This window comes from Lepus europaeus, chromosome 2 (genome assembly GCF_033115175.1).
Source record: "Lepus europaeus isolate LE1 chromosome 2, mLepTim1.pri, whole genome shotgun sequence".
Taxonomy (NCBI): domain Eukaryota; kingdom Metazoa; phylum Chordata; class Mammalia; order Lagomorpha; family Leporidae; genus Lepus; species Lepus europaeus.
The window spans coordinates 40645930-40671255 of NC_084828.1; the positions used below are offsets into that span (position 1 = coordinate 40645930).

General features: G+C 37.6%; 1 pseudogene; it reads left to right on the plus strand.

Annotated features, from left to right (window-relative positions):
- Positions 1 to 281: 281 nt before the first annotated feature.
- Positions 282 to 1203, plus strand: LOC133750737 (small ribosomal subunit protein uS2-like; annotated as a pseudogene).
- Positions 1204 to 25326: the final 24123 nt, after the last annotated feature.

The following is a 25326-nucleotide window of genomic DNA, read 5'->3' on the forward strand; positions in this document are numbered from 1 at the left end:
GCCATAGCAGCCATTTTGGGGTGAACCAACGAAAAAAGGAAGACCTTTCTCTCTGTCTCTCTCTCTCTCACTTTCTAATTCTGCAGTCAAAATAAATAAATAAATAAATAAATAAATAAATCTATTTTAACATTTTTTCATTATTTTGTACTTATTGTCCCATTCTTTTCTGATAAATTACATCCTTTCCAACACTAATCTTCCCAAACACAACCTACTCCAACATTATTATTTAAAATTTTATGGATTTCTCTTTCTGCACAACCCCACACAGGGTCCATATGATGTTGTTCTTGGTTCCTGACATAACTTTATGGAAAGATGTCACAACTTCTGGAGCCTTCGATGTTCTGCAAATGAAGGAGGAGGATGTCCTCAGGTTCCTTGTGGCAGGAACCTACCGAGGTGGCACCAAACTTGTCTTCCAGATGGAATAATGCATTCACAAAAGGAAAAGTGATGGCATCTGCATCAAAAATTGGAAGAGGACTGGGAGAAGCTTCTTGCTGGCTTGTGCTGTTTCTGGCATTGAAAATCTTGCTGATGTTAATGTGATATCCTCCAGGAATGCTGGTCGGAGTGCTGTTCTGAAGTTTGCTACTGCCGCTAATGCTACTCCTATTTCTGGCCTCTTCATGCCTGGAGCCTTCATTAACCAGATCCAGTAGCCAAGTTTTCTGATAGTTACTGATCCCTGGGGTTACCACCAGCCTCTCAATTAAGCAGCTTCTGTGAACTTGCCTACCATTGCTCCGTGTAAAAAACACTCCTTTCTGCACTTTGTACACGGTGCCATCCTATGCTACAATAAGGGAGTCCACTCAGTGGGTCTGATGTGGTGGATGCTGGCCTGCGAGGTTCTGCACACACATGGCACCATCTCCCGTGAACACCTGTGGGAGGTCATGGCTTGATCTCCACTTCTACAGAGATCATGAAGAGATTGAAAAAGAAGAGCAGACTGATACTGAAAAGACTGTGACCGAGGAGGAATTTCAGGGTGAATGGACGACCCCAGCTCCTGAGTCTACGGCTGCTCAGCCTGAGGTCCCAGACTGGTCCGAGGGCATGCAGGTGCCCTCTGTGCCTCTTCAGCAGTTCTCCACTGAGGAGCGCAGCATTCAGCCCAACACTGAACACTGGTCTGCAGCTCCCACTGCTCAGGCCACGGGACGGCTAGGAAGAACAACTGAGTGGTCTTGAGCTGCTCTTCAGTCTCTGAAGCAAACATGGAAATGAGGCTGAAGGAAAAGAAACACCGGTTTCTAAAAAAAACATGGATTTCAATTGTGTTATTAATTTTAAAGCCTCTCAACTCAGATAGTGTGATATTATGTGTATGATTGTGTTTCTTGAAATTACACTCAGGTGCAGTTAGCTCTCTCATCAAGAATCTGCATGTAAGCATGCAAGGATGTCATCCAATACCTTATGAGAGAGCACACAATTTAGATAATAGTCTTACAAGCACATCAATTGTCTTCAATTCTTACCAGCATTAGCTTAGCAAATGTAATGTGTGTGTACTGATCAAGTTCAAATTGATGACTCATAGTTAAAATCAATATTAAAAAGGATACTCATTGTTGAAATTAATAGCTTTATAATAGGTGCACTTGCCAGAATATTTTAGAGACTATCCAAATTTTTAAAACTATGAAATATAATCTTGCCAAGCCTATACCCTATATTATTTTGTTTAAAGTACTTCTTGCTGTCATCTATAAATAGTATCCTGTGTCTGATCTCTCCGTGCATTTTCCCTGAGAAGTGTCGTTTATGCAAGGTGTGTTTGGAGCACAGAAAAGGAGAAAATAGCTGGGGCTACATTGAGCTTACAGAATACATTGTATGAACTGTTTCATTCCTTCCTTAGAAATAGATATTTTCTTAAATGAATCTTTGTAGAAATTGTCCAAAAATTTATATGTGGAATAGCATGATAGCATGTTTCTGAGGAAATAACTAATCATTTCCCAACTTTACACATCATTTTGCTGTGAAATACAGCAAAATACCAGGCAATTGTGGTTAGCCTATTCTTTAGTATAAAGAGTCACTTGGTAATTTAAACGTGTCACTACCAGAAATTCATATTTCAACCAACACAAATGGTCAAAGAGGAAATAGAAACAACTCATACAATAATTTAATTTCAGAGTAATCTTACCGAAACTTGCTGCTCATATCCACTAGCAAATCTTGTTTCACTTGAAACATTGTAAATATACAATGAGGAAAATTTGACAGTAGATATAAAGACAACATTTATCAATGATTTCCAACATACTTATTCCACACCTTGTGTATTTTAAACCCTGTTCCTGGCATAAGGGAGAAATCAGTGAAATAAGTCGTTAAGTCATATTATCTTAGCAGTTCAATAGGTGAGGGAAACAATGAACACATAAAGGAATAGCAAAATAATACTATAAGACACATTAATAGTTTCCAAAAGTAAATAATGCATGTCTCTGTGATGCAAATGTGCAAATGACTGTCACATGAACTCAACTTAAATTGAATAACCATATTTTTCTTTTAATTGAACTATAAAAGTTTCCTATCTACATTCAAATACATCATTTGATCTTTACCTAAATGGTTTACATTATTTATATGTAAGTTTGCATGTTATTTTGTTTTAATTATACTGAATGTGTAATTTTCATGAGATCAAGTCAGTTTCAATTCCTCCACAAAAAAATATAACAAAAAATGAGGATTGTTATGGAAGTATCTTTTCAGTGAAGTTTGTCACCACAAAAGAGGAGCTTTTCTTTATAATTTGTTAAAACATTCCCCATAAGCCTAGTGGCAGATGAAGACTTGTGGTTGATGGTCAGTTAAAAATGTGACTTCCTCATAGTCATTGGGCATGCTTGACAACTTGTTAAATATTAAAAGCTGTTGGAGCTGGTGCTGTGACATAGAGGGTCCTCCTGCTGTGCTGGCATCTGGCTGTTCCAATTCCTATCCAGCTCCCTGCTAATTCTCTTTTGACAGCAGTAAAAGATGGCTCAAGTATTTTGGCCCCTGTACCCATGTAGGAGACATGGATGAAGCTCCTGGGTCCTGGATTTAGCCTGGCCCAGCCGTGGCTGTTGTAGCCATTTGGGAAGTGAACCTGTGGTTGGAAGATCTCTCTCTCTCTCTCTCTCTCTCTCCTCTCTTTCTCTCTCATTCTGTATTAAAAACAATAACAAGAAAAAACTGTCCATCTACAGTAGCCAAGGAACTGAGGAAATAGTAATTAAGAAAACAACATTGACATTTTATGGAACTGTGTGGTTTTAGTTAAGTTTTTCTATGATTGAGTAAATAATGTATGTTTTAGACTACACTTCAATTTAGACAAATACCACAGAACCTTTGAATTTGAGATTTTTGTCTCTGGATCCCAGTTGCAAGAAAACATTTTCATGAAAAATAGTAACATAAGTGTAACTTTGTTGTGGTTTGTTCATGAGACTTGAAGAGACATTTTGCATAAATTATATAATGATTGAAAGAAATCAATTGATGTCCTAATTTTACTTGTAACATAGTAATAAACTATTTGACATTATAGTGACAGGATTATTATCAAGCAATGAGAATAGATAAAATATACACATATATGTATATACATGAGACAATCTTATACATGATGTGTTGATTTGCTACCTTTTAGAAAACAAAAAACAGCTGCACTGAAAGTTAACATCCTCCTGAGTTCAGAGCTGATTTTGATTTCCCTCTCAAGACATATCAAGCAAAATGTTGTAGAGCCCAAGTGGTTCAACCGATAGGGATCTGTTGTTTTAGGCTTGCTACTAAACCAGTCAACGATCAGCAACACAGTACAATAATCTTTGCTTTTTAACTTCATACTAGATGTTGATTTATTTTCGCTTAATTTCTATTCAATTTTATTCTCCCAGCATTACAAACTGCGTAACATTAAACTCAATTCCACAAAAGTATACACTAATTTATTTTTTCCCACATGCTGCTAATTTAGGATATGAGAGTTGAAAAAAGAATTTTTGTGTATCTGTATGTGTCTGTGTGTGTGTGTGTGTGTGTGAGACAATAAGATGTTGATACGTGTAAGTGTATTAATCAGGGTTCTCAAAAGAAACAGACAATCAGATGTATGCATGTATTTATGTGTGTGTATGTGGGGGGGGTATTTTAAGCAATTGGCTCATGTAACTGTGGGAACAAGTAATTCCAAAATCTTCAAGACATGTAGCGGCTTGTAATTTCTGGCAACAGCTGAGGTTGTGGTCTTCAGTTGAGGGCTGGAAATTCAGGAAACATTTTTTTTTTTTATTGCAGTACTGGGGCAGAACTCATTCGCTCTTGAGGGATCTCAATCTGTTCTCTCAAGGTCTTTAACTGGTTGAATGAAGCCCACTCATGTTATTCATGTACTGTGATTTACTCAAAGCTTACTGATTTAAATATTAATCATATCTTTAAAATATAATCACAGCGAAATTTACACTGCTGTTGGACCACAAAACTGGTCCCTACACTCTAACCAAGTGGATACATAAAATTAACCAAACACACTCCAATTCTTGGCAATGTGATAGCCATCTGTAGTTTAAACCAAACACAATGTCCACATAGAGATGATGAAGATAAAGTTATCTTTCCCCTCTAACATGATGTAATATTCCTAAGGATAACTGAAAGCACACTAAGATTTATCCAGAAGAGGTTGTGAATTCTATTATTATAATTTCCCTTTGTTCTTAGCAACTACCTGTGCTGGTCATATTTCTTTTCTTGATGTAATAACCCCAAACTTTTTCTCTGAAGAGTTCATATCATTAGTTGTCCTTTCTAACTTGGAGCATCATTTAAATTAACTTTAATCACATTATTTGGTAATACCTGGTGATACCTTAGGGATCCCCTGTATTTCAGACAAACTCTTCCTTACTTCCATTATTGAGTATTACTCCAATCTCTCTGTGAAAGTCAGGAACAATCACCTCAGCCATTATAGTAACTTTCTTATTTGCCTTTTGTTTCAGAGGCATGAGAAACCCAAAGACTGTTGTTAACTTTCGATTCAGTGGAATCACTGCTCTATCTCTGGTGGCGACATTCATTCTTTTAAAGCTGAGACCTCTACACCAGCAGAGGATAAGGTTTTTGGGAAAAGAAGCAAAAGATTTGCCAAAAAAATCATTATGGATTATGATAATGTTCCCAATTCTACCCCTTGCTTCACGGGCACATGGATCTTGATTATGGGAGAGCAGCACAGCATACTGAATCATAACCTAGAATAGGTGCAAACTCATAGAGAACTTTGCTCCAGCCCTTCCACTACTAAATCTATAACTTATCTTATAGCATCTACATATATAGCATATATATAACTTACAGCATATATATAGCTTATAGCATCTACCTACTAGATGCTATAACTTAGTTTTAAAAAGACTATTTAACTTTCCTTTCAAACCACATGTTTCACAATGGTGAGAAACATGCTAAGACCAGTGAGTCCTATGAACCTGGCCTTTGTGCCACATTTTCAAAGACTGATTTATTTATTTGATGGCAGAGTTAGAGAGAAAGAGAGAGAGAGAGAGAGAAATCTTCCTTCCACTTTTTACTTCCCATGTGGCTGCAAAAGCTGGAACTGGGCAGATCCGAAGTCAGTAGCCAAGAGCTTTTCCTGGTTTCCCATGTACGAACACGGCCCCAAGCACTTGGGCCATCCTCAGCTGCTTTCCAAGGCCATTAGTAGGGCACTGGATTGGAAGTGGAGCAGTGCTAAGCCACAGTGCTGTCCCTGCCACATTTATTTTTTTGTGAAGTGAACTCCTTGAACAGAATCAGTGCCAGGTAGAATATAATGATGGTGAGGTCAACATTGAGTTGCAGTAGTTTAAGCTCCCACTTGTGACACCAACATCTCACGTCAGAGGAGTGATGGACCAAAGGTTTATTCCTCTGCTTCCAGTAGATCCAGCTTCCTTCTAATGCACACGGAAAGGCAGTGGATGATGACCCAAGTAGCCCCCTGCCACACATGTGGGGACTAGAATAGAATTCATGGCCCCTGGTTTCTGTCTGGCACAGTCCCAGCGGTTGTAGCATTTAGGGAGTAAACCAGCAGATAGAAAGTTCATCTCTCTCTCTTTCTCTCTCTCTCTCATCTCCTCCCTGACCCTAGAATTCTGTCTTTCAAATAAATCAATACATAAATTTCCAAAAGGAATATGATAATGGTGGACAAGACATTCTATAAATAAAGGAATGGTAGTTTTTGAAGAAAAATTGCATGCAGGAAAAGCAAACCTATTTCCAGAGTTATCTCTCATTAAAGTAAGAACAAAATTTGACCTCATCACAGATGGAAGTGTCTCAATCTAATCAATATACTATTAAGCGGCTGACTGATAACCTTAGTGAACTGTTATTCTCAGTTGCTGGCATTTTGGTCATTCAGCAGTGGCTATAACTACCTATCTTTGATGAGTACATGTTACTCATGTATAACCATAATCCATGCCACCATGGCCAATTTGTTCATGATCCACTGGACAAAGATAGTGGCGACTAGAGAAAAAAAAAAAATGACTGAAGCCACAGGACACAGTTGTACATTTCTAATCAAATCCCTTCCAAAATTCCTAGCTCCATTTCTAAAGTATTGCTATAACTCTTGAATTGGTATATAGTTACACGTATTGTTATTACTACTTCCAGGAGAAAGAAAAAAAAAACTAGACACATTTTCTACTGCAGTTTTTAAGATATGTCTAGAAAGACGTTTCAGTTTTTAACTACCTGTTTTCTTGTGGTGGCTACATACTGGATAGCACCATCTTTAAATTAAGACAGAGTTTATCTTTCTCTATCACCTTTTACTAGTGATTTCCCCCCAAGGCTATACCCTTTGTTCAGGAGAGAGAAGGCAGTGTAGCAAGAATGATGTATTTAAATATTTGACTGGGAATATTTTTAATAACATTTTTAAAAAGTGGGTCTTATTTCTCACTGATGATTATAGCAAAATTCCAGAAATCAGGAGATACAATTAGGAAATACTTGTCAAGCTAAATGGAATCAAGTCCTGATAGATTTAGAAACTCTGAGCCTACTGATATTGTGAAAATTAGGAGACAAGACTTTGGGGAAAACACCAGACATGTTACTGAACGATAATTTGCTCCAGACATTTGTTGTGTAGTCAATGACCAACTCACCATCTCAGCAAATATACTACATCTGGCTCTGAATAAGTCAGAGATGAGACAAAGAAAGAAAGTCTCCCAGATTGGCCGGTGCCATGGCTCACTAGGCCAATGCTCTGCCTGTGGCGCCGGCACCCTGGGTTCTAGTCCTGGTTGGGGCGCCGGTTCTGTCCCGGTTGCTCCTCTTCCAGTCCAGCTCTCTGCTGTGGCCCAGGAGTGCAGTGGAAGATGGTCCAGGTCCTTGGGCCCTGCACCTGCATGGGAGACCAAGAGGAAGCACCTGGCTCCTGGCTTCAGATCCATGCAGTGTGCTGGCTGCAATGCGTCAGCCATAGTAGCCACTTGGGGAGTGAACCAACGGAAAAAGGAAGAACTTTCTCTTTGTCTCACTGTCTAACTCTGCCTGTCAAAGAAAAAAAAAAAAAAAGACTCCCAGACTAATGGGATTCTGCAGCCAGGAAACAGGCCTAGGTAGGCTATTTAGCCACAAACAAGAACAAAGATTCTTCCAAAAAATCATGGAAAATGGAATTTATTTTTTTATTTAGTAAATATAAATTTCCAAAATACAGTTTATGGATTACAATGGCTCCCCCCCCCCCATAATTTCCCTCCCACTCACGCCCCTCCCATCTCCCGCTCCCTCTCCCATTCCATTCACATCAAGATTCATTTTCAATTATCTTTATATACAGAAGATAGGTTCAGTATATATTAAGTAAAGATTGCATAAGTTTGCACCCACACAGAAACACAAAGTGAAAAAATACTGTTTCAGTACTAGTTATAGAATTACTTCACATTGGGCAACACATTAAGGATAGATCCCACCTGAGGAGTAAGTACACAGTGACTCCTGTTGTTGACTTAACAATTTGACACTCTTGTTTATGGCGTCAGTAATCTCCCTAGGCTCTAGTCATGGGTTGCCAAGACTATGGAAGCCTTTTGAGTTCACCGACTTCGATCTTATTCTGACAGGGTCATAGTCAAAGTGGAAGTTCTCTCCTCCCTTCAGAGAAAGGTAGCTCCTTCTTTGATGGCCCTGTTCTTTCCACTGGGATCTCACTCGCAGAGATCTTTCCTTTTGGTCTTTTTTTTTTTTTTTCAGAGTGTCTTGGCTTTCCATGCCTAAAATACTCTCATGAAGTCTTGAGCCAGATCTGAATGCCTTAAGGGCTGATTCTGAGGCCAGAGTGGTATTTAGGACATCTGCCGTCTTGTGAGTCTGCTGTGCATCCCGCTTCCCATGTTGGATTGTTCTCTCCCTTTTTGATTCTATCAGTTAGTATTAGCAGACACTAGTCTTGTTTGTGTGATCCCTTTGACTCTTAGACCTATCAGTGTGATCAATTGTGAACAGAAATTGACCACTTGGACTAGTGAGATGGCATTGGTACATGCCACCTTGATGGATTTGTATTGGAAAATTGAATTTAAACACAATTCTTATTTCTTATTCTTCTTATTGAAGTGTGAGTTTTTGAAAATCATACACATGTGAAGTTTTCATCAAATGCATGGAAAATGCATATTATGATAAAACTGAAGTGTAGATTCAGATTATTTTACACCAAAATAAATTTATCCTTTAGGTATCACTTGAGAAGAGGGAAGGATATGCCCAGATGTGGTACAGAGATGCAGGTTGGGAGGGTTTTCGATACATGCAGAGCCCAGAATTGAGGGGCTCTGGTATGCTCAGAAAGTAAGTTTGCTGCTCTGTTGGGCCTGAACAATAGAGTATCAGGCCAAAAAGTATTATTCTTTTTAAAAATATTTTTAAAAGTTTTATTAATGTAAAGAGAAGAGATATCATGTATTTTATAGATGTTTCTCAGAAGATAACCAGACTTCCCTTCTTCCCTCCCTCCCTCATTCTCCCCTCCTTCTTTCCTTTCTTCCTTCATTTCTTTTTTTTCTTTAATTTTTGCCATAACTCTGGAATCTTATCTCCCAGGATTTAGATTTTTCTTGTTGCTCATGATGCTTTCTGTCTACCCATTTCTCCCTTTTGGAATTGAAAAGTCTATCTTATGCCTATTCCTATGTTGTATTTTCAATGTGAATAGCTTAACCTATTTCACATGTCCTCAGCTGGAAGGAAATTTATCCTTAGGATAGTACCTCGAGTCTCACCCCTATTTGACATAGATAAGGTTTAAATAGTATTTTATAGTTATAGTTGATCTAGAAGGGGTTAAGATTCTGGACATGTTGGGATGAAGTGTATGCACTGTAAATGTGTGAAGGCCTTTGAGGATTTTCAGGCAAGTAGTGTTATGGGTTTAACACTGCCTGCCCTGGTCTTAGTCCATTTTTATGATGCTATCATGTATTACCCTGTAACGGGTATTTTATAAGGAAAGGAATTTATTTCTCATACTCCTGAGACCTGGGGATTCAAGATGAAAGGCACCATCAACTTGAGAGAGTCTTCTTGCTGTGTCACACCACAGCAGAAATTAGAAGGGTAAATAGGGGAACAGAGAAAGGACATGAAATCTCCATTTTAGAAAGAACGTACTTCCTCAGACCCACTTACTAGCTTTGTGGCATTAGGACTCAAGTTTTCAGCACATGACTGTTGAAGTACACATTCAAACAAAAGAACCTTTAAAATACAGAATTGACAACAAGTGTTTGGTGCAGCAGTTTGAAACGGCTGTTGGGATGACTATATCCCATATTGAAATGCCAGGGTTTGAGTACTGACTCTGCTCTTGATTCCAAGATTCTGACACTGAGTCTGCTCTTGTGCTCTTGATGCACACCTGCTGGTGTGCATCCTGAGAAGCAACAGGCGATGGCTCAAGTAGTTGGACTTCTGTCACTCACATGGGGGACCTGGGTTGAGTTCCTGGCTCTTGGGCACTGAGGGATGAACCTATGTTAATCTCTCTCTCTCTCTCTCTCTCTCTCTCTCTCTCTCTCTCTCTCTTGCTTTTGCTCTCTCAAATAAAATAAATAAAATGTTTTAAAATTCAAAATTCATATGTTAAAGTCCTAAAGCCATTATTTAAAGCTATGACCTTATTTAGAAATATTCATGTCATGCATAGCTAGCTCTGTTAAAATGAGGTAATTAGGGTCAGCATTAAACCATCATGACTGATATTATAAAAAGGGGATATTTGGACACAGACCCACATACACAGAGAAAAGACAAAGTAAGTATACAGAGACAGTCATTACAAAGATAGATGAGAGTCCAGGAAGAGACCCTTTCCTCACAGTTCTTCAAAGTATTCAATATTGCTAACACCTTGGTTTTAAACTCCAAAGATCTGAAACTGTGAAAAAACAACCTTACACTATTTAAGTTATTCACTTTGTGGTAACTTGTTATGACAGACCTAGCAAGCTAATATGAGAATGGTAAGTAACAACTTTATTTTTATTATAGAAATTTTAAAATTCTGTTCGTTTTTCATATACTGTATCATTATATCTGCATACTTTATTTAAAAATAAGTGAATATATCATAACAATTTTTAAAAGCTCACATTTTGGAGGAGTACAATAAACAATATTCTAAAATATTCTAGATATTTGTAGCTTTTTCATTATTATACCATGACAAATTATTAGAAACAAGAAAAAATATTATTTTCCTAAATATATCTCATCATGTTGTTTTCTAAAGAATTTTACTGATTAATCCTAGCAATATGACAATATCAGTTATATTTTCTCATTTTTTTAAAATACATCTTTGTGGGTCAAGAAATCTTGTGCAATGATTTAAGCTGCTGCTTGAATGTCACTTTGAGTATAGCTACTCTACTTCTTGTCCGGGTCTCTATTAATGTACCTAGCAAAGACAGTGTCCTCTGCTATCCATGTAGAAGACCAGGATAGAGTTTCTGGCTGTGGTCTTCAGCCTGGCCCAGACTTGGCTGTTGGGGACATTTGGGAAGTGACTGAGCTGATGGAAGATGTTTCTCTCTGTCTCTCCTATCGTCTGTGTCACTCTGTCTTCTAAATAAATAAATGAATATTCCTTTAAGTGTTCAGAGTATCATTATCTGAAGTAGCTTGCAGTTCATTACTAAAATCCAGCAAATGGTCAGGTCAATAGTATGTGATACATCATGACCAAGCTTAAACTCTACACAATGATATTGACAGCAATAAAGCATAATATATGACATTTTAAGCCACATGAATATGTGATGACAGTGTCTGATAAGGATTAAATAAAATTTCACTTAAGGAAAAAAATACACATAAAAGAACTAACTGAAAAGTGATTCATGTAAAATCAGGGGATCTAAGCATGTGTTTATTAACTTGTTAAAATTTTGTTGGCAAATTCAAAGCATTGATTGTGGACTAGAATGGGAAACTTTTGTAGCAGCAGTTATTTTAAGCAAGACCATGATGTTTTGGATTCCTCTAAATCCACAGTGGTTTATGAAAGCATTATAATATTACATGAACTTTTTTAAGCATGGTCATTTGGAACACTCTGCAAATGTAAATTTAATGTCAGCCTTCTCTTCCTTCTGGCTCACTGCCTGTAATGGTTAACTTTCTACTCAAACTTGTAAAACAGAGGAAATTCTGCTAAAGATTTCCTTTCTTAGAAATTTTTTTAAAAGAGAAATTCCCATAGAAAGCTTATAAAATATAGATATATATGCACACATATATGTATTTATAAAAAGTGCATGTTAATTTATATAAGTAAATAATTACAGCTATATACATAATTTATAATCTACATATTGACAGAATTGGGTGTTTGATTGAGGAATCTGGGAAATCCCATAATATACCTACAGCAAGCTGGAGAACTGGCAAGGCTGGTAGGATGACACTTAAGTTTAAAGGCCTCAGACCAAGGTATCAAGTTCAAGCCTGAAGGTCCAAGGTCCTGGCAGCCTTCTGACATGAGACCCAGAGTACAGAGGCCAGAGAACCCGGGGCTCTGATGTCCAGATGAAGGGGAACATTATCCTGACTCTGGAAGAGAAAAATGAGCTACTCTATATTTTTCTAATTTCCATCCAACCTTGAACCAATTGCATGAAGACTTTGTATGTTGAGGGCAGATCTTCTCTACCCAGTCTCCTTAGTAAACATTCTCACAGACTCCCTCACAAGCAGTCAAATTATTCTAACCAGAAGCAAATCCACCTGAGTTTCCATTTCAATCAAAGAAGAATGAGCTAGGTGCCTACTAAAATAGTGAGAATAAAAAACATTTTATCAGCTCACTATATATCCATTAATTCAGTCACTTTGACACCCAAAATCAACCATTCCAACTATGAAGAGTAATCGATGTAAACTTCCTATTAAATATTTCGTATCTAAGCAACTCACATAAGAGGACTAAATCAAATCACATACTGCAAAAATACACTCTCTAAATCATTGAATTCCATATAGTTATAATCAAAATGTATGTCTTATAATTCATGTTTTATTAAAAATTATTGACAAAATAGTCTCTAGAGGAATCAAACTGTCAGAAGTATTTGCCACATTTTTAGAAGCAACACTCATATGCCATTTTTAGTACTTATCAAGTCGAGTTTGGGGACTATGAAATTTATCAAAACATGTAAATAATTCTGTTTCTGTTTGATTTTCTCACAGTACTGCAAACTGTCTGATGTCAGTTAAATATTATTTATCTCTGCTATCCCATAATGAAATATAATATCTGTTACATGGTAAAAACTTAAGACATCTAATTTTTCATTAATTAAGATTTTATAAGTTTTCAAATATACAATGAAATGCAACTACTGGTTTCTGATTGTTTATATAACTGTAACATTTGTAGATTATTTCATTTAGAATAAAAGTAGGGAAGCCAGTGATGTGTCACCTGAGGTTAAGCTATAGCCTGCATTACCAACATCCCATCTGAACACAGGTTTGAGTCCTGTTCCTTGATAATGTGCCTGAAAGGAAGTAGAAAATGACCTGGATCCTTGGGCCTCTGACATCCATGTGAGATACCCAGATGGATATCCTGACTCTGTTTTTGGTCTGGCCTAGTTCCTGCTTTTGCAGTTATGTTGGGAGTGAACTGGCAGATGGAAGATCTCTCTCTCTCTCTCTCTCAACTCTCAGTTTCAAATAAATAAATCTTGAAAAAAATTCTTAAAAACTCTTGAAATTAAATGCCCTTTGGATTGTTCTAACTTTTTAGTAAAACAAAGATTTGCATTTGTTTAAATTACTGAATCGATAGGACTCCACAGACACCTATAATATACTCAATAGGTCTTTGCTATATTGATCATCAAACACATTCAAGATAGAGTAAAAGTATGTTCAAACACAGAAATGAAGAATACATTTCACCTTGAGTAATTCAATAATATAGTAGAATAATCAATATATCAATATTTAAATAAAGTATGTAACATGATGATAGAGGAAGAATATCCAAATAGGCAGTAGAAAACAGGTGTGAAGAAGAGGTCATTAATATTTTCTAATGAAGTGAAGGAGAATGTAAAGCAGAGACACTGAGATAGAAAACCATGACATTTCTGAGGGAAGCAGAAAATAAAAAAAGAACCTTAGCAAAAGAAAACAAAAAGATCAATGACTAAATATTTTAATAGATTAAGAGATTATACAAAATATTTTTTATTAGACAGGCAGAGTTGGACAGTGAGAGAGAGAGACAAAGAGAAAGGTCTTCTTTCCATTGGTTCACTCCCCAAATGGCTGCCATGGCCGACCTGCGCGCTGTACGGATCCAAAGCCAGGAGCCAGGTGCTTCCTCCTGGTCTCCCTCGTGGGTGCAGGGGCCCAAGCACTTGGGCCATCCTCCACTGCCTTCCCGGGCCACAGCAGAGAGCTGCACTGGAAGAGGAGCAACCAGGACTAGAACCCGGCGCCCATATGGGATGCCTGTGCCACAGGCTGGGTATTAACCAAGTGAGCCATGGCGCTGGCTCCATTCATGGTAACACAATACCATGAACAAAATTCAGATCAATCAATGTAGAAATGTTCTAAAATATTGCAGGTATTTGTAATTGGGAAAAATTATGCAAACTGTAATAGCACAGATATTTTTTTAAATCAACCACACTATCAATTTAGATTCTGACATAGAATTTACCTTGATTCAAATCAAATAGTGGATGTATCCACTCAAATTGTATTTCTTGATGATTTTTGAAGGTACTGATATATAATAACACAAATTTTTAAAAAGTATATACATTTTAGAAAATAAAAATGATAAGATAAAGGCAAAAACCAAGAAACTTAGCTATATTAAAAGTGTACCAAAATTTTTGAATAATTTCATGAGGAAGTTGGATTTAGAAAGTTCACATATGGATACATACATGTAGGTATAATAACACAATTTTTGTCTATTGTATCATTAGATAGTAAAATGGAAATACAATACCATCCATCATGTTGCCAAAATTACAATGTCATAACTGTGCATCATTAAAACTGATTCTGCATTTGTAGTGCTCTTGGTGTTCGAGATGAATGAATACAAACTCCTTTGTTAGGAAGACAGATTCATACTTTCAAACTAGTTTTTGAGAAATTGCTATGAGATACTGACACGACAATAAGTAGAACACAAAATATGTATGCATAAGGAAGAAAAGCAGTCCCAAACAAAACATGTAAATATATATACAAACAACAAAATAGATATCAAAATGGTGTTCAATATTTCCACTAATAAAACTTTCTGGTGTAGTGTTTGAACAACTATGTTCATTAGGGCTAAAGAAATTTTATTAAAACATTGAAGTTACCTGTAGGTAGTATAATATTCAAAAGGAGATATAGCAAACATAAAAAACAAAAGTCAAGTAGAACTTGAAAAATAAAGAAGTTAATGTTTTTATCAATGTTTTGAAGACAATTGACATGGAAATTAAACCACTGACACATAGATTATAAGAAATTATGCTCAACTCAGCAATGGGAAACAAACAATATTAAACATCTGAAAAAGAAATTTAGAGAGAACAGAGAAAGAGATGTAAGTTTTAACCAATGTATTCTGGAGTCTCGGGAGATTAAGGATAGAGGTGCAGAAAGGAAGACACAGCAGTAAGCAGAGACGGTGATACAGAATATAGAACATGCCATACCAGAAAGTATACTGGTTAATTCTCTTTCACCCTCTCCTACCCTGGGGTGCAGTAATGTAGAGGTTCATGTGAACAGACATTAGAATTTACAAAACTTGCCGGCGCCGCGGCTCACAAGGCTAATCCTCCGCCTGCGGCACCGGCACACCGGGTTCTAGTCCTGGTCAGGACCGGATTCTGTCCCGGTTGCCCCCCTTCCAGGCCAGCTCTCTGCTGTGGCCAGGGAGGGCAGTGGAGGATGGCCCAAGTGCTTGGGCCCTGCACGCCATGGGAGACCAGGAGAAGCACCTGGCTCCTGCCATCGGATCAGCGTGTTGCGCCGGCCGCAGCATGCCCGCCGCGCTGGCCATTGGAGGGTGAACCAATGGCAAAGGAAGACTTTTCTCTCTGTCTCTCTCTCTCACTGTCCACTCTGCCTGTCAAAAAAAAAAAAAAGAATTTACAAAACTTACAGAGATTTTTGTGTGCTTACAATTACAGATGCATAGATATACACAAGTATTTGTGTGTAGAATATAAATAAAATTACTTTTTCAAAAATGGATAGAAGTGCCTGATACTATGTCTAAAGTAATTATTAAAAATAATAATAATGATAATATTGTCAGGCTAATAGGATATTGCTCTATCAATTAGTGAGTTAAAATATTAATTAGTACTTTCTTGTATAATCTCTGTAGATTAGCAATTGGAGTTGCACAATTAGGCCATTTTCAGGTCTGTTCATGACACAGCAATATAATAATGTCTGGCATTGGAGATATATCGAAGGTTTCTATAGTCTCTGCTCTGGGATTTGTGACAAGGAGCAACAAAGGAATGAAGTGTAGGAGGCTTTCAGGAATCTCCATCGAGTGTATATTCTTCTTATGATCAGTCAATACCAAAGGTTTAGAGGAACCCAATGTTCAGGGCTTTTAAAGCATGTGTTCCGAGAGCAAACTCTTTGTACTTTATATCAACTTAAATTTCTTCCAACATACCCCATGTGTTAAAAGTTACATATTTTGATGAGATTTCAAGGGATGGAATCTAGAAATCATTTCTCAGTGGAAGAATGCTGCAATATCTGAAGTTTTCCTATGGTGGATCTTGGTTTTTAGTATGCTGAAAAACTCAAAAAATGGAAATGGCATGGGATCTTTGCAATGCCTGAAAGGCCGAAATTAGTGCGACTTTGTGATTATTAAGGTGTACATCGGACAAAAAAAAATGTAATCGAAATGCGCAGACATTTATAAGGATATTTCTCAGAACAAAGTTTGCAAAAGCCTTGGCATAGACTTAACCCAATTATATGAGCATGGAAAATAAACTGGCGTATTCTTATAACAGAATGCAACACAATATTGAGAATGAATGAGTCACAAATGCAACTACACAGATAAACATCCCCATTTATTGCCTTACAAAGAAAGCAAATAACCAGAGTACAAAAGGGATAGTGAGTAACTCCAGTCCCATAAGGTAAGACACAGATTAAAATATATCGTGTACTAATGCATAAATTTTGTTGTATTACAAAGGAAGGCAAAGACATCATTATCATCGCCAAGAATGTTGTCATCAGTGAGGAGTAGAGAGTTGTTGGTGATACATGATAAAATGGTTCTTTTTAAAATTTATTTTATTTATTTTTATATTTATTAATATAAAGAAAACAGATTTTATTCATTCCATAGGTAAATTTCCAAGAAAATAACCACACTTCCCTCAATCCTCTGCCCCCCGCCCCCAATTCCCCTTTCTCCCTCCCCTCTCTGTAGCAATTTTTATAAAGCCATAATTTTATTTTTTAATTTTTTATTTATTTATTTTTTAATTTTTTGACAGGCAGAGTGGACAGTGAGAGAGAGAGACAGAGAGAAAGGTCTTCCTTTGCCTTTGGTTCACCCTCCAATGGCCGATGCGGCGGGTGCGCTGCAGCTGGCGCACCGCACTGATCCGAAGGCAGGAGCCAGGTGCTTTTCCTGGTCTCCCATGGGGTGCAGGGCCCGAGGACTTGGGCCATCCTCCACTGCACTCCCTGGCCACAGCAGAGAGCTGGCCTGGAAGAGGGGCAACCAGGACAGAATCCAGTGTCCTGACCGGGACTAGAACCCGGTGTGCTGGTGCCGCAAGGCGGAGGATTAGCCTATTGAGCCACGGTGCCGGCGCCATAATTTTAATAATCTATATCCACAGGTTAATTTGCCACAAATCATAACATTCACATAATATTCAAATAAAAATAGATGGACCACAGTTCTATAAGAGTATAAACAAAGGCTGAAAATGAAAATCATATCCCAAAATGACTATTTTTTTCCTACATATTACTGGGAAATAATTGTCTAAACATTAAGATTCCCCCAGGCCGGCGCCGCGGCTCAATAGGCTAATCCTCCGCCTTGCGGCGCCAGCACACTAGTCCCGGTCGGGGCACCGATCCTGTCCCGGTTGCCCCTCTTCCAGGCCAGCTCTCTGCTGTGGCCAGGGAGTGCAGTGGAGGATGGCCCAGCTGCTTGGGCCCTGCACCCCATGGGAGACCAGGAGAAGCACCTGGCTCCTGCCATTGGATCAGCGCGGTGCGCCGGCCGCAGCGTGCCTACTGTGGCGACCATTGGAGGGTGAACCAACGGCAAAAGGAAGACCTTTCTCTCTGTCTCTCTCTCACTGTCCACTCTGCCTGTCAAAAAAAAAAAAAAAAAAAAAAAAGATTTCCCCTAATTAGACTTTAGGCTCTTTGTTGACTGACATGGCATACTAAACATTTGAGTGTTAATTGTATTTCCTATAATATTTTAGTTAGCTCTGATGCTCTACTTTTCAAAAAGTAACATGTAAATGTTGATGTTTAAATTTTTCAGCTCTTTTTAAATAATTTAGTTAGGTATTCCAACACACTTTGTTTTATCTCTGTAATGTACAAAGTGAAGGACTCTGCTACATAGCTTATTAGTTGATAATTTTGTATGCACATATAAGATGATACTAAAAGTACATGGTAATAGCATATTATGAAAAACTGTGCATTGATTTCAAATTTTGTTAGCAGCAAAATAAAATTATTTTTCAATTCCATTTTTCTGAGAAAACTTTTGAAGCACCCTATATATGTATTGTGTTGATATGATTGGTAAGTGAAAAAATATTGTCACTAGTAAATATTTAAGCATTTTTCAACTTCAATAGTTTTGCTCTAAGGTTTTCCATTAAGAAAACCTCTTTCTCCTCCCCCCCAAAATATATTTTTATCTTCCTTGAATTCAAATCTTTTCCTGTGCCCCATATGAGTCTCTTGTTTCTGTGCCAAATCACCACTCAACTATTTGTGTTTCATCCCAGATCCATAAATTTCAATCTTTATTGTATAAATATTTATTTATTTATTTGGAAGGCTGGAAGACAGAGAGATGGTTCACTGTGCAAATACACACAACAGGTGGAAGTCAAGCAGGCCAGAGCCTGGGACCTGGAAGTCAAATTAGGTCTCCAAATTTGGCATCATAGAACAAACCACATTAACCATCATCTGCTGCCTCCCAGTATGTGCATCAGAAGGAACCTGGAATCATAAACAGACTCAAACCCAGTCAATCTGATATGGTACACTGGTATCCCAAAAGTCATCTTTCTGTTGCACAAAATGATCAGCCCATAAGAATTCCATTTATTATAGTATTTTTCAAAAATAGATTTGAGTTTCCCTTCTCCAGGTACATATGTAGTACATTTTTTCTTATTTTGTTTTTACTTCATAATTCTGGCAGAACATTTCATAGTGGGGTTTATATTAGAGGGTTAAATAATCATATTGAAAAAGAGATCTGTAAACTGTGGTCATTAACATTAAAGGTTTGTAAAATCTGTGTCTATTTAAAGGCTTAAAGTACTTCAGACTGTTTTCTGTTGTCCAGTATAGGCATGTTTTCCTATTAGAATGTGATAGTATGAATGTGTAAGTAAAGTGGTTCAATACAGCATTAGATGTTTAAATACTTTTTAATTGCTTGATAATTCATAGAGAGTGTGATTAGGTATCATAGTACTATGGAGGAATTTTAAGTCACCATGATACAGTCTCTTCAGTGGATTTGTTGAAAAATTTTGAATCAGAGTGTGGTTATGCATATATAGAAGGAACAAACAGATTAATTTTATTGGGAGAACCTCAGTGTTATTTGATGGTCAACAAATACCATTTCCAACAGTCTTCATTCATCCTTCATTTCTTTCCTTTCCATATTCTGAGGTACTTTTCCTCTAAACATCTCTCTCTCTCTCTCTCTCTCTCTCTCTCTCTCTCTCTCTTTCTCCCTCTCTGTACATATATGTGTATTTTAAATTGTTGAATTTTGTATCTCCATCCATTTTGCCTCTTTCAGAATTTATTCCATTCTCAGATCAAGAAAAGAGCTAAGGTTCATAACTGGTCTACATACATATAATTTCAAAGGCAACTGTAAGAAGACAGAATCAAAAGGAAGCGAGGAAACAGCCATCTTTATATTGCTTTAAATATTTTCAGAGGGGATATATCTCAACGTTACATAGGAAAGAAAATAGGAAAGAAAATTTTACAGGCTAAAGCTACATGAGACCAATTCGATTATGCAATGTGCCTGGGAACTTCCACAGAGAGTTTGAGATTTGAGATTAAATCATGCATGGAGCCAATGACTCTTTAGGAATAAGCCAATTACATTATTCACTGAGTGTGTTGATGACTTAAGAATTTTTTATGCTCTTACACTAATGAAGTTGCAGTACTATGTTATATTCTGCGAGGATATTAACTTCAATTAAAAATATCCATAATTTCATTTTAGAGGTGGAAAATAAATCAAATCAACTATTAAGCCATTTTAAAATAGATCTCATTTTATTTATTAATATCAATTTAACTTTTATAAATTATTTGGGAATTATATGTACAGAAAATTTAAAAATGAGACTAACACTACTCATGGATTGCAGACACATTACCACAGTCTGTACAATAATTAGAAAGCTAAATTACCCTAAACCAAAAAGGGCATTTACTTGTTAAAACTAAATAAAGAAGCATCTTGGTAAAAACTAAATAGAATCACTGAACAATGCTTGGCTGTTTAAGTAGAATTAATCAAGTGAACTGGTTTATTGAGTACAGAATAGAAAATTTTTTGAAGTGGCTGATATATTTGTTGAAAGTTCAGTGACTAGCCTCCACATGTTTTTAACTAAAACTATTTTTATGACAATTAGGTAATGTCTTTCCTTTGAACTATAATTACTTCAACCACAATACCTAATGGTCCATACACTAATAAAAGCAATTATTTCAAGCATATTTCCTTTTGTTGTCATTTTTTTCATTCTTTACCTATTTTCTCTTCTAGAGTTATGAGCTCAATCTGAGGAATGATACCAACATACATCTTCACATCTCCCCACATCTATCTGGTTTGTCTGTAGATAATAAGTATTAAAAATATATTATGATGGCCGGCGCCGTGGCTTAACAGGCTAATCCACCACCTTGCGGCGCCGGCACACCGGGTCCTAGTCCCAGTCGGGGCGCCGGATTCTATCCCGGTTGCCCCTCTTCCAGGCCAGCTCTCTGCTATGGACCGGGAAGGCAGTGAAGGATGGCCCAAGTGCTTGGGCCCTGCACCCCGTGGGAGACCAGGAGAAGCATCTGGCTCCTGCCATCGGATCAGCATGATGCGCCGGCCGCAGCGGCCATTGGAGGGTGAACCAACGTCAAAAAGGAAGACCTTTCTCTCTGTCTCTCTCTCACTATCCACTCTGCCTGTCCAAAATATCTATCTATCTATCTATCTATCTATATTATATTATATTTTGCACTTATAGATGAATGAATGAGTGAATAAATAGTTTGATAGCCAAAATACTATTAATATTTTTTCAGCACAAAATGAAAGAAAAATGCCATATCACACAATTCACTTCAAAGTTTCTCAATGTCACATGTGTTTATCAAGGACCACTATATTCTTCTAGATAAAACTATTATGGTTTTATAAGTAACATTTAACACCATAAGACAGGTAAGGGTATAATAACAAACATTGTTATGTAACATACATAGCAATACTATGAACTATTAGTGAAAGACTTTTGATATTATAACTCTCCGATAAATATATAGGAAAATTCTGAATACATTATGGACAACTTTGTAAAATATGATCACACAGTATAAGTTCTGCATCATATACCTAGTACTTTTTATCTAAGTTGATAGTTAATATATTATCTAAAATGACTTTTCTGAACCAAAAATTTAGGCTATTAAGGCAACACAATTCTGTAAACCATATCTTTGTGCATATATTTTTTTCTTTTTCTTTTTTTTTTTTTTTTTGATAGGCAGAGTGGACAGTGCGAGATAGAGACAGAGAGAAAGGTCTTCCTTTTCCGTTGGTTCACCCCACAATGGCCGCTGCAGCTGGCACGCTGTGGCTGGTGTGCTGCGGCCAGCGCACCGCGCTGATCCGAAGCCAGGAGCCAGGTGCTTCTCCGGGTCTCCCATGCGGGTGCAGGGCCCAAGGACTTAGGCCATCCTCCACTGCCTTCCCAGGCCACAGCAGAAAGTTGGACTGGAAGAGGAGCAACCGGGACAGAATCCGGCACCCTGACCAGGACTAGAACCCGGTGTGCCGGCGCCGCAGGTGGAGTATTAGCCTATTGAGCAGCTGTGCGGGCCTGTGTATATATTTTCTAAAAATATTTTATTTATTTGAGAGGTAGAGTTACAGAGAGAGGGAGAAACAGAGAGAGAGAGAGAGAGAGAGATCTTCCATCCACTGGTTCACTCCCCAATGCTGCAATGGCAAGAGATGATGGATCTGACGTCAGGAGCCAGGAACTTCTTCTGGGTCTGCAATGGGGATGCAGGGCCTAAGCACTTAGGCTATCTTCTATTGTTTTTCCAGGCTATAACAGAGAACTGGATTGGAAGAAGAGTAGCCTGGACTTGAACCAGTGCGTAAACGGGATGCCAGTGCTGCAGCTGCCTATTATGCCTATTATGCCACAGTGTTGATCCCTTTATGAATATTCTTCTTGAAATGTAACCATTGGTACATTTTTCCCAGATCAGCAGTATCTCTTTGCATTTGAAGTGAAAATTTAACAAATTATAGTCAATGAGGGATTTGACAAAGCACAATAACTGGAAATTGCCAATAATCTGTTACTAATTTGTATTAGAAAAGAAAAATGAGCTAATTCTTGGAATGTATTTAAAAATGAATTGCAGTCACTATATATTGTAGTTAACAGAGTTACAGGCAAGGAATCATAAAAAGGTTAATAATACAAAATTCAAAGCAGACAAAATTCTTTATGGAATTTATAAGAAGATTTTCAAATAGTTATAAGGAAGTTCATTGCTTTAGGAAATTTATTGTATTTATTGAATCTGGATTAAATTCAGATTATGTAAAGAATTTTTTTGAGAAAGTAAAGGATAAGGTCATTTACCTGAGTTTTCATATCCTATCTCAACTAATACTAAAGCATTCTTATAATAATTGTAAAGGTGCAAGCCATTTTCTCATATTTTTATAAAAGCACCATACAAATAAGGAAAAACTAAGCTTATGACAGGGAATGGAGGAAATATTTACCAATTGTTTCCTTCAACTGTTCAGTACTTAGGAGTAACTGATTTCTTTAATTATAGGTTGAAGAGGCAAGTTTTGTTCAATATATGCTTCATAACAAATAATAACTTTATAACATTTCTTCTCCCTAAGTGATATTAGAATCTCACTTTAAAAAATATTTACTTGAAAGGCTGAATGAAAGAGATAAAAAAGGATAGACAGAAAGAACAGAGAGGGGTGGGAACAGAGGTAGAGATAGCTTCTATCTGCTGGTTTTCTACCAAAATGCCCCAGTTGCTAAAGCTGGGGAAAACTGAAGCCAGGAACCTGAAACTTCATCTGGGTCTCCCATTTGGATGGCAAGGGGCCCAAGCACTAACGTCATAATCCACAGTGTTTTCTGGCCCATAGCACAGAGCTAGATCACAAATGAATCAGCTGGAACTCAATTGGTGTTCCCTTATTGGGATGCTGACATTATAAGCAGTGGCTTAAACCACTGTAACACAGCGCCACCCTTAGAATACCACTTCATAGTCCCAGAAAAACCACAATCAACTCCCAAAATATAAACTGATACCAAGCAATTTTACAGGAATGATTTCTACCCTTCTCAATTACAGTGATACTTCCTTAAAGTGTAATTTTCTTCTCTGTAATATTTAATATTAAATTAGAAAGTCAAAAGTCAAATTTCAAAAAGATATAGGAGGCATTTCACGAATGTCCAAGTTGTATAAGCTTTCTGCAAATTCTCTATTCAACTTGAAATGTGAATTGGCATTATGCAACAGCAGGGTAAGTCACTGCTGTAACACCAGCACCCCATACCTGAGTGCCGATTCTTGTCTGGGCTACACCTGCTTTCAATCCAACTTCCTGCTAATGAACCTGAAAAGTCAGAAGAAAATAGCTCAACCAGTAGGGGCCTTACCACGTAATTGATAGCACTGGATGGAGTTCTAAACTTTTGGCTTCAACATGTCCCAGCCCCAATTATTCAGGGCATTTGAAAAATGAACCAATGGATGAAAGATTCTCCCTCCCTCTCTCTCTCTCTCTTGCTCTTTCTTTCAAATAATAAATGAATGGACCTTTTTTAAATACTTGAATTGTATTTGAGCAGTCACTCAGTGCAAAGTATATATTTACATAAAATTATTAACTATTAGTATATTCAAGAAAAAATCTTTTATAATTGAATAGCAAATTGTTTATTCAAACAGAAAGTGTTGACTACTTTCCACCTGGACAACAATCAGAGATCTTTATTTGTGACTATTAGAGTATTGCGATGGGAGTATGAAGATGTATACCATAGTAAACCAGGAGTATCTTCAAGGAAATTGAAGCAAGTGGAGGATTTATTAACAAAAAAGGAGCAATCTGCATAAGCTCCATGGACACAAGGGTCATTGATGTTAGAGACCAGAGGCAGGAGGTAGCATGGGCTCATTGGCAAAGGTGCCCTTTTGGGGCAAAGGTTCTGCCTAGGACATCACATCTTGTTTGAATGGTAATCCCAAGCAATGCTGAAGATCAACTGATAAATCTGTGTAATTGGGAAGGCGAGCACAGCAGGGGGTGCTTGTAGAACAGAAAGGAACCTCTTGTGCGGTATTAGATCGCACTTTTCCCAGACAGGCAGGCATGAGTTCTCAACATGCATAACTTCACACTTTCAGTAATTTTGTCAGAAAATGACAGGAATAATTTTATCTTGATATCATCAACATTCACAATATCAACGACACATAGCGATCCCTCATGGCTCCTAATTCCAAGCTCTGAATTTGATGTACAGTTTAAATGAGCAACAACATTTTCACTTTCAGTTGCATCTAAATGCATTCACTCAGCACATGGGCATATGTATGCTTTGATTTTTTTTTTTCTGTCAATGCAGAAAAATAGTGGATTCAATTTTATTCAGGGAAAAATATGAGTGACCTAGAACCAAGAGACTCTTGTCTAAGGAAGTTTTAGAAAATCCTTTATTTGGCCAGCGCCGCGGCTCACTAGGCTAATCCTCCACCTTGTGGCGCTGGCACACCGGGTTCTAGTCCCGGTCGGGGCACCGATCCTGTCCCGGTTGCCCCTCTTCCAGGCCAGCTCTCTGTTGTGGCCTGGGAGTGCAGTGGAGGACGGCCCAAGTCCTTGGGCCCTGCACCCCATGGGAGACCAGGAGAAGCACCTGGCTCCTGCCATCGGATCAGCGCGGTGCGCCGGCCGCAGCGCGCTACTGCAGCGGCCATTGGAGGGTGAACCAACGGCAAAAGAAAGACCTTTCTCTCTGTCTCTCTCTCACTGTCCACTCTGCCTGTAAAAAAAAAAAAAAAAAAAAGAAAGAAAGAAAATCCTTTATTTACTTTTTTATTTGCTTGAAAATCAGAGAGATAGAGACACAGACAGAGAGA